The following is a 14,183-nucleotide window of genomic DNA, read 5'->3' as shown; positions in this document are numbered from 1 at the left end:
GGGGACCGCGGGCAGGGCGGGAGGAGGAGAGGCGAGGGGACCGGGGCTCCCCCATGGCCTCGTCCTCAGCGGGGTTGGGTTTTCTTTCACGTGCTGTAATGTCGGGAAGAAAAAAAAAAAACCAATCCAATTTCCTTAGCTTCTTGCCAGGCAGCTTTAACGCTGCTCCGGCACCGAACAAACCAGGCACAGGTTTTCACTGGCGCTGACACACAAAGCCTTTTATCACACCGGCTGCTTCTAATGGGGAGCTGGTGCTGCTCTGAAGCACAGGTGAGCTGTAGCAAGAGGAGCAGCCCTGGTGTGAAAAATGCGTATTTTATGATTGGCTTTTTGCAAGTATTAAAATGAATGTTATATGTGTTATGTTAGAATGTTATGCTGTATTAAGTTTCTTAAGTAGTGTGTTAAATATAGTTTTAGGTTATAATATAATGTTAAAATAGAAACTATGCTATATAAGATACTGTTTAAAAAAGAGGAATGAGGTACTCCCACTGAGATAGCAGCCACAGGACACCTGAATCTCTCAGAAAAAAAGAATTTATTTCTCACTTATCAGAAGAAACGAACTTCTTCCCACCTTGCTCAGCCTTGAAGACACTGTCAGGATGCAGAGGAAGAAGTTGACACTGACCAGACAGAATCCTGTGTTTGAATGGAATTTATGCATCATGTATGAGGTGTATGAATGTGCAACAGGTTGCTGCTTTTAAGGCTTAATCCTCTGTTAATGTGTGTCCTTTTTCGGGCTTATTTTGCCCAGAAAGAGGTACCCGGACTGTCTGTAACTCTTTGTTTCTATTGTCTCATATTGTCCTAAATCTAATTGTCCAGATTTTTATTACTCTAATTATATTACTATTTTTATAAGCAGTTATTACTATTAAACTTTTAAAATTTTAAAAACAAATTATTAGCTTTTTTTCACACCTGGGACTGTTGCTGCATGGACAGATGGGTCTGGCAGCAGCCACCAGCTCCCCCACATTCCTCTTATTCCCTCCTGCATTGCCTCCCCCATCCATCTCCCTTCTCTTTGTTTCCCTGCCCCTGATCAAATCAACCAGCACTTTGAGGTACCTGAGTGAAAACATGAAATGGAGAGAGTACAGGTATCAAAAACTCCTGCAGTGAGATTCTGGCTTTGTATTTAGATCAGCTGTGCCTCACTGGAAGGTTTGCACAAAGCTCTTGCCTGTAGGATCCTTGGGTTGCTGGAGCTGTGAGTTTATACCTGCCGCTCCAGCCTTCTAGCCCCACAAGATCAAACCATCTTGTCTCATAATAAACAGATGAGACATGATATTCCAACATGATGTCCTCACTATTCCAGCATGGCACCTTTACTTAGGAGATCCATGAAACCAAAGCTTCATGTAAAGCAGAAAGGAAGGAGAGTGAAGTTCTGCTCTGGTTTCACTGCAGCAAGGGCCAAGGGGTGAGCTGTTCTCTGTCTGAGTCCCTGTGTGTGTTACTTAATTTGACCCCAATGCCTCAGCTCTCCGCCTCTTGTCACATTAATTTCAGTCATTAATTCAGCCACTCTTGGCATGAGGCCAAAGGGCAGAAGTCTCATGTTAATTAATGTGTTATTAAGTCTGAACATACACACAGGAGCAGCAATTAATTTGTTTTGTCAGTTCAGGATAAGTCTTTCCTAAGGGTGATTGTCGTTGGGGTTAGCATGGCAATTCCTTCTGAAACTGCTAAAGCTGCCTCAGGAGCACAGGACACAGAGGGGTTCAAATGTGGGCTGGTGTTTTTCCTCATCTGCCTCATAGCCTGTTGCTCCATGGATGGGGCAGGAGAGACTGTGTGTGGGATATTGGTCTGGTCACCACCTGGAGGAAACCATTTATGGATCAGCAGCTGGTCACTTTGGTTGGGACAAGCTGGGGTACTGGCCCTGGAGATGATTGTTCTCTACTCAAGCAGCTGTTTCTGGGCCTGTTTTGTGGGGAGAAGATTATTAATGTGCTCAGAAGAATGCAGAAACAAATGCTGACCCTGAGGAGGCAGGTGTGCCTGACTTCTCCATGGTTGTCCATGGCATGTCCATATCCATCATCACCTCCATTTGATTTCCAGAATGCATCAACTGGAGCCAAAGTCTTGCTCCCTGGTTTTCAGTCAGTGCTGTATTCCTAGCAGGCTAGTTGTCTCTTTTTTCTTTTTTCTTTTTTTTTCTTTTTTTTTTAATTTATTTTAACACTAGCAATTGTGACTACAGAACAATCATGCTACAAGTTGTGGATGTGTATGAAGAGGTTTTGGAAGCCAGCCTGGTTTACTCTGTGCTGGTGCCAGCAGATGGCAACAGCGCCCTGCAGCCCCGGCTCCTTGCAGCACCCGCTCGGTCCCGGCAACAAAGGCTGCGCTGCTCCTGCCAGATCCGATCCTCCAGATCCGATCCCCGCTGCTCTGCCACTGCTCCTGCCAGATCCCCGCTGCTCTGCCACTGCTCATCCCTTTCCTGGTCATCATCCAGCCTTCGTGCCGCTGTGTCGCGGACATATTTTATGAAAAATCCTTTCGTTAGGATCTTTTCTCCTGAGAAGCTGAGAAGCCTCAGAAACGAAATGTAAACAATAATTATCTGCTGCTGTGGAATGCAAAAGGTGCATCTTTGGCTGGTCTCATGTGGTTGTTTTTAATTAGTGGCCAATCACAGTCCAGCTGTCTCAGACTCTGGTCAGTCACAAGATTTTATTATCCTTCTATTCTTTTCTGTTTTTTCAAGCCTTCTGATGAATTCCTTTCTTCTATTCTTTTAGTGTAGTTTTAATATATCATTTTCTTTTAATATAACATATATCATAAAATAATAAATCATCCTTCTGAAACATGGAGTCAAGATTCTCATCTCTTCCCTCATCCTGGGACCCCTGAGAACACCACCACAGGCTGGCTGAGATCAGGTCTGGCACCTTAGCTTTGGAGTCACTAAGGGACATGTCAGGAGATTACTTTTAAGATGCCTTCCAACCCAAACCATTTTATGATTCTATGATTATTTGCAGCAGCAGCTTAGGCACCTTGAGAGCCCTGAGAAGTGGTAGCACTTTCCTGGCATAAACAGAGCTGTGGAGCAGAGTGCTTAGCCCGAGAGCTGGGTGTTAAGTGCTCTCCCTAAAGGTAGAATTCCTTAGCAGGATAGATGGGGGTCAAACTTCCCTGTAAAATGTGCTGCAAGAACAGCTCTCTTGGTGCTGTGGTGCTTGTTTGGAGAGGAGCTATTTCTGTCTCCTTTTGGATACCAAGAGGCTAGAGTGGTTTGTGACTGGAGTGGAATTGTGGAGAGCAGTGATGTGGAGGAGCACCATTGCTGCATTATGCAGTTAAACACTACTGCTATAGGAACAGAGGCAAGTTATCTTCTTGACAAGAGAATCCTTTTGAATCTGTCATGTTCCCAGGGCATATGGCTTTGCCCAGTGCAAAATGGAGCCTTCAAGCCCTAGGAAAGAATGCACTCCTATAGAAAGAAGCAAGAGCTGGACTCATTGGCAGTTTCACTCTTTGCTGTGGATTGTAGTTTTTGTCTGGACTTGGCTCTTGAGCCTCTGTAGAGCAGATGCTAGCCAAGCTCATGCCAAAACAGTCTCTGCCTGAGCTTGCAAGCTGCACTGACAGTTTTAAGTGGGGATGTTCTCCATAGTCACCTTAATTTTTGGTGAAGACTTTGAAGTACAGCAGTGCCTTACCTGAATTCAACAAAGGAAACTAGGAGCAGAGAGCACTCTGAATCTAAATTGCTCCTTCCTTTGGTGTAAGGCATAGGACATTAGTTCTGCTCTATTTGGGTGCATCACAGCTATTGATAAGTATAATGTGATTATTTTGTTGTGGCAGTAAGGTCCTGCTCCAGGCCTTAAATGGTGCCCATAGGAAAGCCAGTGAGAATTCAAAGAGAAATCCATTCCCTTACAAGACAGGTCAGTCTGAGTTGGTACTGTGGAAATCCACTGGCTCTGATGATGGCTCTTCAGATCTGGGCTTGTATGGAGACTGCAGCAGGCTGTTAAAGCTACACCAGTCTCCTTCCTGCTTTCAGACTCTATCACTACAAATCTTGCAATATTGGCTGCACAGGGCTGATTTTCTGCTGATAGTGTGGCTCTTAAGGCTGTCTTGAGTGTTGAGCAAAGAAAAGAGCCTTTATCTCTCAATCTGGCTGGCAGAGTGGAATAAGCAAGAGTGACGCTTGCAGCTGTAAAGCTCAGAGTGCAGCTGACACTCTGTTGGCTCAGCAACCCTTTGCTTCCCACAGCAACTCATCCCTAAATTAAATGATGGTTCCTCCAAGCCCAGAGCATGGAATGCTTGTTTTTCTGGGTAGTGGTAGCAGGCAGTTCAAGAGGGCTGAGCTGAATTCTGGGTTCCTGCAGACCTCTGTGCTGTGAAGAGGCAGGAATGGATGTGGCTAATGTAATTCTGGAGGGATTTTTTGCTTTGCTGCTTGTTTCTTCTGGCTGCCCTGGAAGCTGTGTGCAGGTGAGTGGGAGAGCCCTGTTTAAGAGAGCTGTAAGGGATAGCTGCTGGCACATGGTTTATCTGGGTGATGGACCTGCCACTCACTGAGCACTTCAGGGGTAACTCCTGTCTGGTACCACATAATAACTATGAAAATTGTTTTAAAGGCTCCTTGAAACAGAGGAAAAAAATGTTCTGCTGGAACTGACAGCGTGGCATTGTGCTTCAGTGGGTCAGACTTGCTTTTAAACTGGAGCTAAATGTGGTTGAATCCCTTCTAAGTTATTCACCCATAAAAATAAGGAGAAAGATGGTACTGTCCAGAAGTGCTGGAGAAAATCAGCTTGTTCTGGCTGCCTATTGCCTGTGCAGATTGGCCAAACACCTATTATCCCACTCCTGTCCCAGTTAGGAACAGGAATACTCAGCTGTAATTCTGGCAAAACCACAATGTGGCCACATGTGTGTTTACAAAGATCTCTGCAATTCAAAATGATCTCCTAATTAATTCTGAGGTGCTTCTGAGCCCTCTGTGTTCCAGCTTTCTCCTGTGAAAATTGCATGATTCTTTCTGTGCTTCCACGGTCTTAACTGCTGCTTTGTGAGGCCAGCACAGTATGTGTGAGCCATTTGGAGACTCCTGGAAAAGAATCTCAGGGTTTCTGTTGTGTGTACAAAACCACAGTGAAGTAAAACCAATGCAGTGCTGATCCCTGGGTCTGAGTTCAGCATGCAAGGTTTCATGGACAAAAACCTAGAGAGGATGTGACAGCTGATATTCCCCTTTCTGACAGCATTTTTTTTTTTACCCAAAGCATGTTTTTTCAAGCCATTAAACTAAAATATAACACTAAATAAAACCAATTGTTCAGATTCACGTCCTTCAGAGGAAAGAACAGAACTAAACTGGACTGAGGCCATGCTCCCATTAAATCTCAGCATACTTTGTGGAAGGGAAAACTAGAAATTAATGAAAGACTCCTCTTTTATTTCATAGAATAGTTCAAATTGGATGAGATCTTTTAAAGGTCATCTAGTTCAACCCTCCTGCAAGAGCAGGGACATCTTCAACTAGATTGGTCCAGAAGCATTTTGAAACAGGAAGATGCAGTTACCTGGTTGAGTTAATAGTTGCTTGAATTAGGATTCTTTCTGAAAGAACTTTCTTTCTGTTTTCTTGTAAAGCAAGGTAGCAAAGCTACCTGCTCTTTTAGACCTCTTTGTGTTGAGGGGCTTAGTGCCAGCATCAAACTTCTCTTCATTAATGAGCACTTCCTTGGCCTCTGCTGGCTGGGCCAAAGTCACATTAACCTCTGTCCCCTGAGGTTCTGCAAGGTCACTCATCATTTACATAAATCACTCCATTTACACAAATCACTCATTTATGTAAATCACTCCAGGCCACTGCAGGGTGAGCCTGATGAACTCACAGCTGCTTCTACAACTGAAGTCACAAAGATTATATTTCTCCTAACAAAATACTGTGTGTATGTGAATGCCAGCAAGAATTTGTATCCTGCCTTGGCTTCTATTCAGAGAAACTGGTCTGAGCTTTCCAGGATATGAGAAATTGAACCTTAAGTGAAGATATGCTTTGGGAGTTGGTGAGACACAGACCCTGTGCAGGTCTGTGTGAAGCTGCTTTTGCTCTGATAACTCGTGATGACCAGCATCTACTTCTTTCATATCAAGATTGTCTATTAAATTACTCATCTGCCCTACTTTGAGGCTCCTACCAGCGGCACCACTGTCCCTTAAACAGCAAACATATGGCAGGAAGTGCACAAGACAGCTCAGTGGCTGCTTGGCTTCCTCATGGAGAAGGAGATGTGTTTGGCTGCTTCCAGGGCCTTGGTGGCAGTGAAAATGAGACTGCTCCTATCCAGTTCTGTGGGATTTGACTGTGTGTTATTTCTCACTGGTTTTTGCCACATGTGATGATGCTGAACAGCACTGAACTCCCCCTTAAACCACTGACTTGCAAATACTGAAGTAACTCCACACTTCAGCTGACACTGGTCACTGGGAGAGAACCTCTCTTCCCCAGAACTCTAGTTTTATGAGTTTCTGCTTCATTGTTTGAAAACACTTCCCTATTTTTATGTTACTTATTAACCTTCTCCTTGCTGCTGAGAGACTTCAGATTTAACCTGGTTAGAGTATTGCTGGTTTCTCCCCCAAATCACCTGTGGGACACTGCACTCATTGCCAGTTCAGGCAATGAGTTCATTGCTCAGGTGAAATTTGTGGAATGCTAAAGGGATCTTTTGGTGCAAATTTTCATTTAGAGTTTATTCATGTAGGTAAGTAAATATTTCATAGAATCATTTAGGTTGGAAAGACACTTAGGATCATCAAATCCAATTTAAGCCCTTTCTTTGCTGTAAAACAAAAATATCAAAGCTGTGAGGATTTGTTGAAATTCTGAAGTGATGGAAAGCATGGCATAAAATTTGAGTGACTTTTAAAATACAAGCAACCAGCATTGCTTATGTTGAGGTGGTTCTTCAGACTTTTTGTGAAAAGTAATTAATCTTGCCTAATATGTAGTTGATTTTTTTCCCTCTACCTCTCTGGCTTCTCATAGTCAAATGACAAACTGAATTAGCTCAATAAGAGAGATTTATCTGAACTTGAAACATCTCAGAAGTCTTGAATTTGTCCCCAGAGAAGGCTTTTGGTTTCCAACTGCTTAATCATTTCAACAGTTGACTCAGTTCAGTACCTGTATAAGAATTGTGTATAAGGTTGTGCTATGTTTTTTTTTGGTCTTGAGTGCTTTTCTGCACTCCAAAACCCTTTTCAGCTTCATGTTTGATAGTTTATTTAGCACTTAAAGATATAATTTTATTCTATTTTCCTTGCATTTTAAATTCCTTTTTTTCCTAATGTTAAAGGGTGCATACACTAGCAACAGGAAGTTAAGATAGCGTAAGTACAAAACACCCTGGACACATTCAGATTTCTGATTGCTATCAGCTGTCAAATTGCTTAAATTCACATCTCTTTTCTCCTTTTTGGTGAGAGAGAAACCCTGGCAGTGAGCTGTGTTCAGACACAAGTGAACAGATGAGTCTGACTCGCCTTCTCTTAGAAACAGATCAAATCAGTGACTTCAAAACAACATTTCCTGCTTGCTGATTCCTAAATGTGATTAAGATTGATTTGAATCACTTTGACTAAAGTGGGTCCACCCTGAGCACCTTTGGCAGTACTTTTTTATACATCTGGCCAGATGTTTCCTGTTGTCACGGCAGTGCTAAGTGACACACTGGAGATCTGCAGGCTGGGCCAGAAGCAGAGCACCAAGAGCCTCCTGGCTCCTGTTAATTGATGGTCCAAGACCCGTGGCACTTCTTTTCCAACCAGAATGCCCTAGGAAGCCTGAGAAGGGAGTGCTGATGATGGTGAGGTTTTCCTTCTTCCTGAGCAGGGGTGGGCATGTGGATCACCTGATCCCAACCATTTAGAGCAGCTACTATTGTATTTGTGGGGTGCCCTGTGGCAGGAAGGAATGATGAATCTGACTCCATGTTCTCAGAAGGCTAATTTATTATTTTATGATACTGTATTGTATTCAAGAATACTAAAATAAACTATACTAAAGAATACAGAAAGGATACTTACTCAATGCTAACAAGATAATAATGAAAACTCGTGACTCTTTCCAGAGTCCTGACACAGCTTGGCCCAGATTGGCCAAAGAGCGAAGACAACTCACACCAGAATCCAACGAAACAATCACCTGTGGGTAAACAATCTCCAAATACATTCCACATGAGCACAACACAGGAGAAGCAAATGAGATAAGAATTGTTTTCATTTTTCTCTGAGGCTTCTCAGCTTTCCAGGAGAAAATCCTGGGCGAAGGGATTTTGCAGAAAATGTGAATGTGACACAGCTACTGCACCCAACTGCCTTCCAGAGTCATGGGAACACTCCAGCCCAAAGTGGAGTGAACTAAGGGAGACAATGAAATTCATGGTCAACAAATGCAAGTTAACCCTGCTTTGGATGCCAAAATCAAGCTCATGTTTCAGCCTGAAGGTGGGAATTGCTTTTGTCCTGCCTATTGCAAGTGCCAGATTTGGATACCTTAATGTCAGGTAATAGAACATTGCCATCTCTTTTTTTCCTTCTTCCTCTTTCTGATTAAGGTCTCTTCCACCAGAAGCCACAAAAGCTCTCATCTTATAAATGCAGGAAAATCCAGACATGCTGAGCTCACAGCAGGATCTGTTGATTTCTTCTCTTAGCATTTCTCTGTCTTCTGCAGTGGACTAGGCAGCTCCAGATCACTACAGCTGCATTTTTATGTGGACAATCACCACTAGTGCAATTGCTTCCTGGGCATTTCTCTTGATGGAAAAAGCTGAATGTGTTTCCTTTTGCTTGTAAGTACCTTGCTTGTACTAATACATCTCTGCAGATGTGCTCTGAATGGAAGGTTTTATCACATCCAGATGAAAAAAAAAAACAACCAGCTCCCTGAACCAGTCCACAGTGCCAGCATCCCTAAATTATCACAGTGCAATTTGGGAGGATGATTTAGGAATTGGTATGAGCAGCTGGACATGAATGAAGGTGGCTGTAGCTGAGCCTGCTGCTGAGGAAAACAGCCCTGTACTGTTCCACAGAGTCAGAGGGGTCACTCTTGTCAACCAGTGCAGTCTTAAAGAAAACTTTTGCCAGTGTGGAGTTCCACAAAGTCTAGAGCGGTGTATCAAGTGTTTAAAAATGTTTTGCTGCACTCAGAGTGCTGTAGGGTATAATATTGTGAATGAAGCAGCCATGCACTCTGAGTTTGATCTGAGCAGACTTGAGACATCAGCCTGACCTCCTTGTCTCAGACCTTGAAAAGACAGGTTTTCTAAAGCCATAGCAGCTGCCCTGCCCAGCAGAAGAGGCCAAGACTGAAGAGGTATTCCAGAAGTCACCAAGGGTTTAATTACAAGTCAGGTTGCATTCTGAATATGCAAAACTTGAGTCTAAATCCCTTGGAGCACATTTAGGGCATGAAGATGTGCACAGGGCAGAGTCCTGCCCCTGCTATCAGATCCAGCAATCCCTTTGCCTATGTAGGACACGTCTGTGTGCCAGCACATGTCTGCAGCTGCAGATAAATGTGTCAGAGCTCACAAATGCTGCAGAACCTGTGCAGAAGGGCTGTTCCCACTTCAGGCTCTGTGATTTCAGGATCATTGCAGGCAGAGGCACCTGCCTGTCTTTACCTGTCCACGTGCGTGTGTCCCATGTGTGAGTGGGAACTGATTCCCAAACCTTGCTGGTGGCCAAATGTTAGAATGAGACAAAGATTCACCCTCTGCCTTTGTTGATTAGAGCTTAAAGGGAAGAGAGCTCTGATCTCTTGGGGACAGTGACCTCGTCTGGTGTTTTCTTTTTGGTGATAAACATTTGTGTTTCAAAACAAAGCTACAGCTGTTGAACAACCTAAAACTTTAATTTTTGTGTCTGCTGCCTTCTTGGCTGTGAGATGATTGATCTATTCAGTAAAATGTGTCACTTTGAAGCAAATTAGGAGACAAGAGATAAACCAGTTATATTTACTGAAATAGGTTCTGAAGCAGATGATGCAGCCTCATCAAAGTCCTAGATGTACCTAGAAGCTGCTGTCTTGCAGTGAGCAGCTGATTAACTGCTACCTGAATAGCAACAGCGGTTAAACTCTTCTCAATAAGATTCAGGAACATAGGTAGAGATGTTCTATGATTCAACTCTGAAATTAAATTCCTGCTCCAGCTTCCCCTTCACCCAGTTTGTACATCAGTTCTGGAGCACACCATAGCTCTGTTCTGTCTTTGTCAAAACATGTGGATAACAGAGAAGTTGTGTCTGCAGTGACAGTGGGCATGGCAGTGGGTTAGGAGATGAAAGAATTGGGTATCAGTGCTAGTCAGAAACCAAAGTAGTGGTTTGGTTGTTAAACTTGATGTGTTTAAGTCACTAGATCTGTATCCTTGTGAAAGAGAATTGTCTAAAGGCTGTGGAAAATAAGTTGACTGTGACACAGACTCTTAGGTCTGAAATGTGACTCTCCAAGGTGATTCCATAAAGCAAGTGATTCAACTCACTGTATGGCTTGGAGGAGGCTTTGAATCAAGGCCCTCAGAAACAAGAAAAAGGTTCCAAAAGCCTCTGTGTTTTACTTGGGTCCCATTAAGCTGCTGCTTCCATGTATTGTTTTCCTGGCAAAATATTTCTCTGTAAAAAGAAGTGTTTTGTCCAACCTTCCTGCCCTCCCATCCAGCCTTGCAGCACAAAGCCAGACATTGTAAGTGTGCTTGCAGAGGTAAGTGATAACCTCACACATACAGACTGGAAGTATTGCTGCAAAAATCACACAAGATTGTACATTAAAAGTGGGAGAGACAATGCAGAAAGTGGCTTAGGCTTGGTTTGGTAGGAGTTAGTCTGGCTGCAGTGCCAGAGTTTTGCTAGAGCATCTTGTCTCTGATGGGACACTTAGAGCAGGTAGGGGCTGGGTTGGAAGGATGATTTAGGAATTGGTATGAGCAGCTGGACCTGCTGCTCAGGAAAACAGCCCTGTACTGTTCCACAGAGTAAGAGGGGTCAACCAGTGCAGCCTTGAAAAGAAACTTTTGCCAGTGTGGAGTTCCACAAAGTCTAGAGGTGAATCAAGGGTTTAGAAATGTTTTGCTGCACTCAAAATCACAAACTGCTATGCTTGCAGAGGGAAGTGATAACTTCACAAACACAGACTGGAAGTATTGCTGCAAAAACCACACAAGATTGTACATTAAAAGTGGGAGAGACAATGCAGAAGGTGGTTCAGACTAGATTTGGTAGGAGTTGGTCTGGCTTCAGTGCCAGAGTTTTGCCAGAGCATCTTGTCTCTGATGGGACACAGATCAGGTAGAGGCTGGGTTGGTTCCCAGACTCTGTGAAGATTACCTGGATGTCTTTGGCAACTATCTGCTCCTCAAAGTCCTTGCTCTGCAGGTGTTTGTAGCATGGCACCTGTGTGTGTAGCTTGTGCTGGAATTGTAGGCTGTGTGGAGCGGCTGGGATAGCTCTGCAAGGTGAGGCACAACAACAGCTCCAGTCAGAGCCAGGCTGTGGGAACATGATGCTGACTGACCTCCTTGGCCTTTGGGGCCACTCTCTTGGTCTTGCAGGCATCTATGCCATGCACACCCTCTGCAGTGTGCTCACAATTCACTGGATATTTTCCTTCAATGGCTGAAAGGCCTTCCCAGAGCCTTCCTTCTCTAGCAGTTGAACTGCTTAATATTGAGCAGAAGCAGTTCACAATTAAACTATCTCTGTGGTCCTGCTGATGTGGCTTCTCCAGGGATTTTTCCCACTTGACATATTTATAAAATATATCCTTGTGGTCCCCTGGTTTTACTAAAGGAGTGCTCCAAGCTGTTGTGGTCACCTGAGACAGGAGCTGTGGTGTGGAGCCTGGAACACCTTCATGCCAGGAACAGCTACACTGGAAACAGTGTTTTGGGGGGATAAAAACTGCTTTTTGCACTGTTGCCTGTCATTCCTCAGCCACAGGTGTCTTCCCATTATAGATCAAGTCCCTAAGCATAAAGATTCTATGGAAGAAAGGGCTCTGATTACACTGACAGCACCTTGGATTGTAACAGCTGAGCACTGTATGCTGTGGTTTCCTCTGTTTTTACTTATTGAGGCATCTTCCAGTGTGAAACTGAATTTTTAAAACAAATGTGCCAATAATATAGGTAGAATACCACGCACCATTGGGTGGGGATTTTGTAATACAAAGTCTGTTTTTTTATGCACAACCCCCTCATGCTTGCAGGTTTTGTGTCTTTGCTGCAGGGTGGAAGTGGAGGGGGTGCTGCATGCTGTGACAGTTGGGCAGGGAACACATGTGGGATGAGATTGGCACTCACAGGGAGCTGGGAAGCACTGTGGTGCTTGCATATTTGCCAGATTTCTGGGAAAAAATTATCATTAGTTAAGCAATACTGATATTTAAACATTCCTCCTCATTTCATTGCCCCCCTGAATAGGAACTGTTTAGATAGGGCCCCTGTGTCAAGCTGTCAGCTGCTGCAGGAAACTAAGGCATAATTTTTAATGATTTTTTTCAGCCATCAAGGTGGCAAAGGCAAAAAGACAATTTTCCAAGACACAATCAGGCCCATTCTGCAGGGAATAGGTGGATTTAGGGCAGGGAGTAGCACAGAGTCTTGATTTCAGCTTCTGTGGGACAGGCCTTTGTCTGTATTCAAATTTTAGTAAAGCTAATGAATAAAATCAGATTTCTGAGAGAACTTTGGAGCAAATATATGTGGTGCTGGAGCTGCACAGTCACTACTGGCATCTTACCCTGATACCACTGAGCTGAGCTGGGGTCCCAGCTGGGTCACTGCTTGTACCTCTCCTTAACCCTGCTCCTTTCCCTGGAAAAGCCAGCTCACACAGAAGATCTGAAGGGTTTGAGGTACTTCAGCCCTTTTCCAGGACAGCAAAGCAGGCTCCAGCAATCCAGGTAACAGCAGCCAACATGCTTTGTGTTAATCTGTGCTGGATGCTGGCCAGAATGTTCAACATAATGAGGTTTTTTTCATGCAGTTCATTTGTTCCTTTTTATCCCTCGATTTGAAGGGATAAAGACCAGCACTGGTGCACGTTGTACTGAAGGGATTTATGTGCTCAACACCTCGGAGAGGTGCACTTCTGTGTTTTCTTGAGGGCAACAAGATGACAACAGTTACATCTCACTTCTGACCTCCTTTAGGAAAATTTGTATTTCAAACATGCCCAGTACCCAGTTGCTAATATACAAACTGTTATTGGGGAAAATTTCTGTTTGGTCTGGTAGAATTTATTGGCTGCAGGAAACTTCTATTATTAAAACTTCTTTTGTTTCAAATTGTAACATAGAAAGCCAATATTTTTATGTGGTTTATTGACATGGACATGGAAGAAAGCTGAACATTGTGGCATCAATATGATAATGTTGCAACAAGAAGTTGACGTTGAAATGAATTTATAAATATATTAGAACTCACTGACATGTTTTTCATAACACATTGAGATAAAGTGGGCAAGTTCCTGCAATACACTTCATTCTGGATAAACTATTTCCTATCAACAAAGCCACTTCATTTTTTTTTTTAACCAGACTACTCATAGTTCAGGGGAGTTGCAAGTACTGCTTGCCTTAGCCCTGAGCTGTGCCCCTCTATGTGAGAGCCAAAATGAGGGATGTGGGACTCCAGGCAGCTCTTCAAAATGCAGTTTATTGTATACAAAATGCAGTTTATTGTATCCAAGAGTTACAGCAGTCCAGGGTGGTGGGTGACAGAGCTGTGCCTACAGCTGTCAGCCCCAGCTGCAGGCAGGCCTGGAGACCTTTAGTTTTGGTTACAGTGCATTCTATACTTTTCTTTGCTGAGCATCTTCATACAGTAGAACCAATCTCTACCTTAACTTTTATCTATAGCCTGTCATAACTACTATAATTACCATGTTCATGTTACTGTTCTCCAATCACTCAAAGTCAGTACATTACAGTTTAAGCTAGAAGTTGGTTTTCAGTTTTCTGGCAGTGGAAAATTCTGAGACGTTTTTTCTGCTTGCACCATTTGCTGACTTGTTTGCCTGTGCTGTCTTCTTGCTTGGTAAAAACATCTTCTTGTTTGAGGTGGGTTTATCCTTTGCTCTAAGCCATAAAAACCCCTTCT

This window comes from Geospiza fortis, unplaced genomic scaffold (assembly GCF_000277835.1).
Source record: "Geospiza fortis unplaced genomic scaffold, GeoFor_1.0 scaffold118, whole genome shotgun sequence".
Classification (NCBI taxonomy): domain Eukaryota; kingdom Metazoa; phylum Chordata; class Aves; order Passeriformes; family Thraupidae; genus Geospiza; species Geospiza fortis.
Note: the sequence above shows the minus strand (reverse complement) of the source record.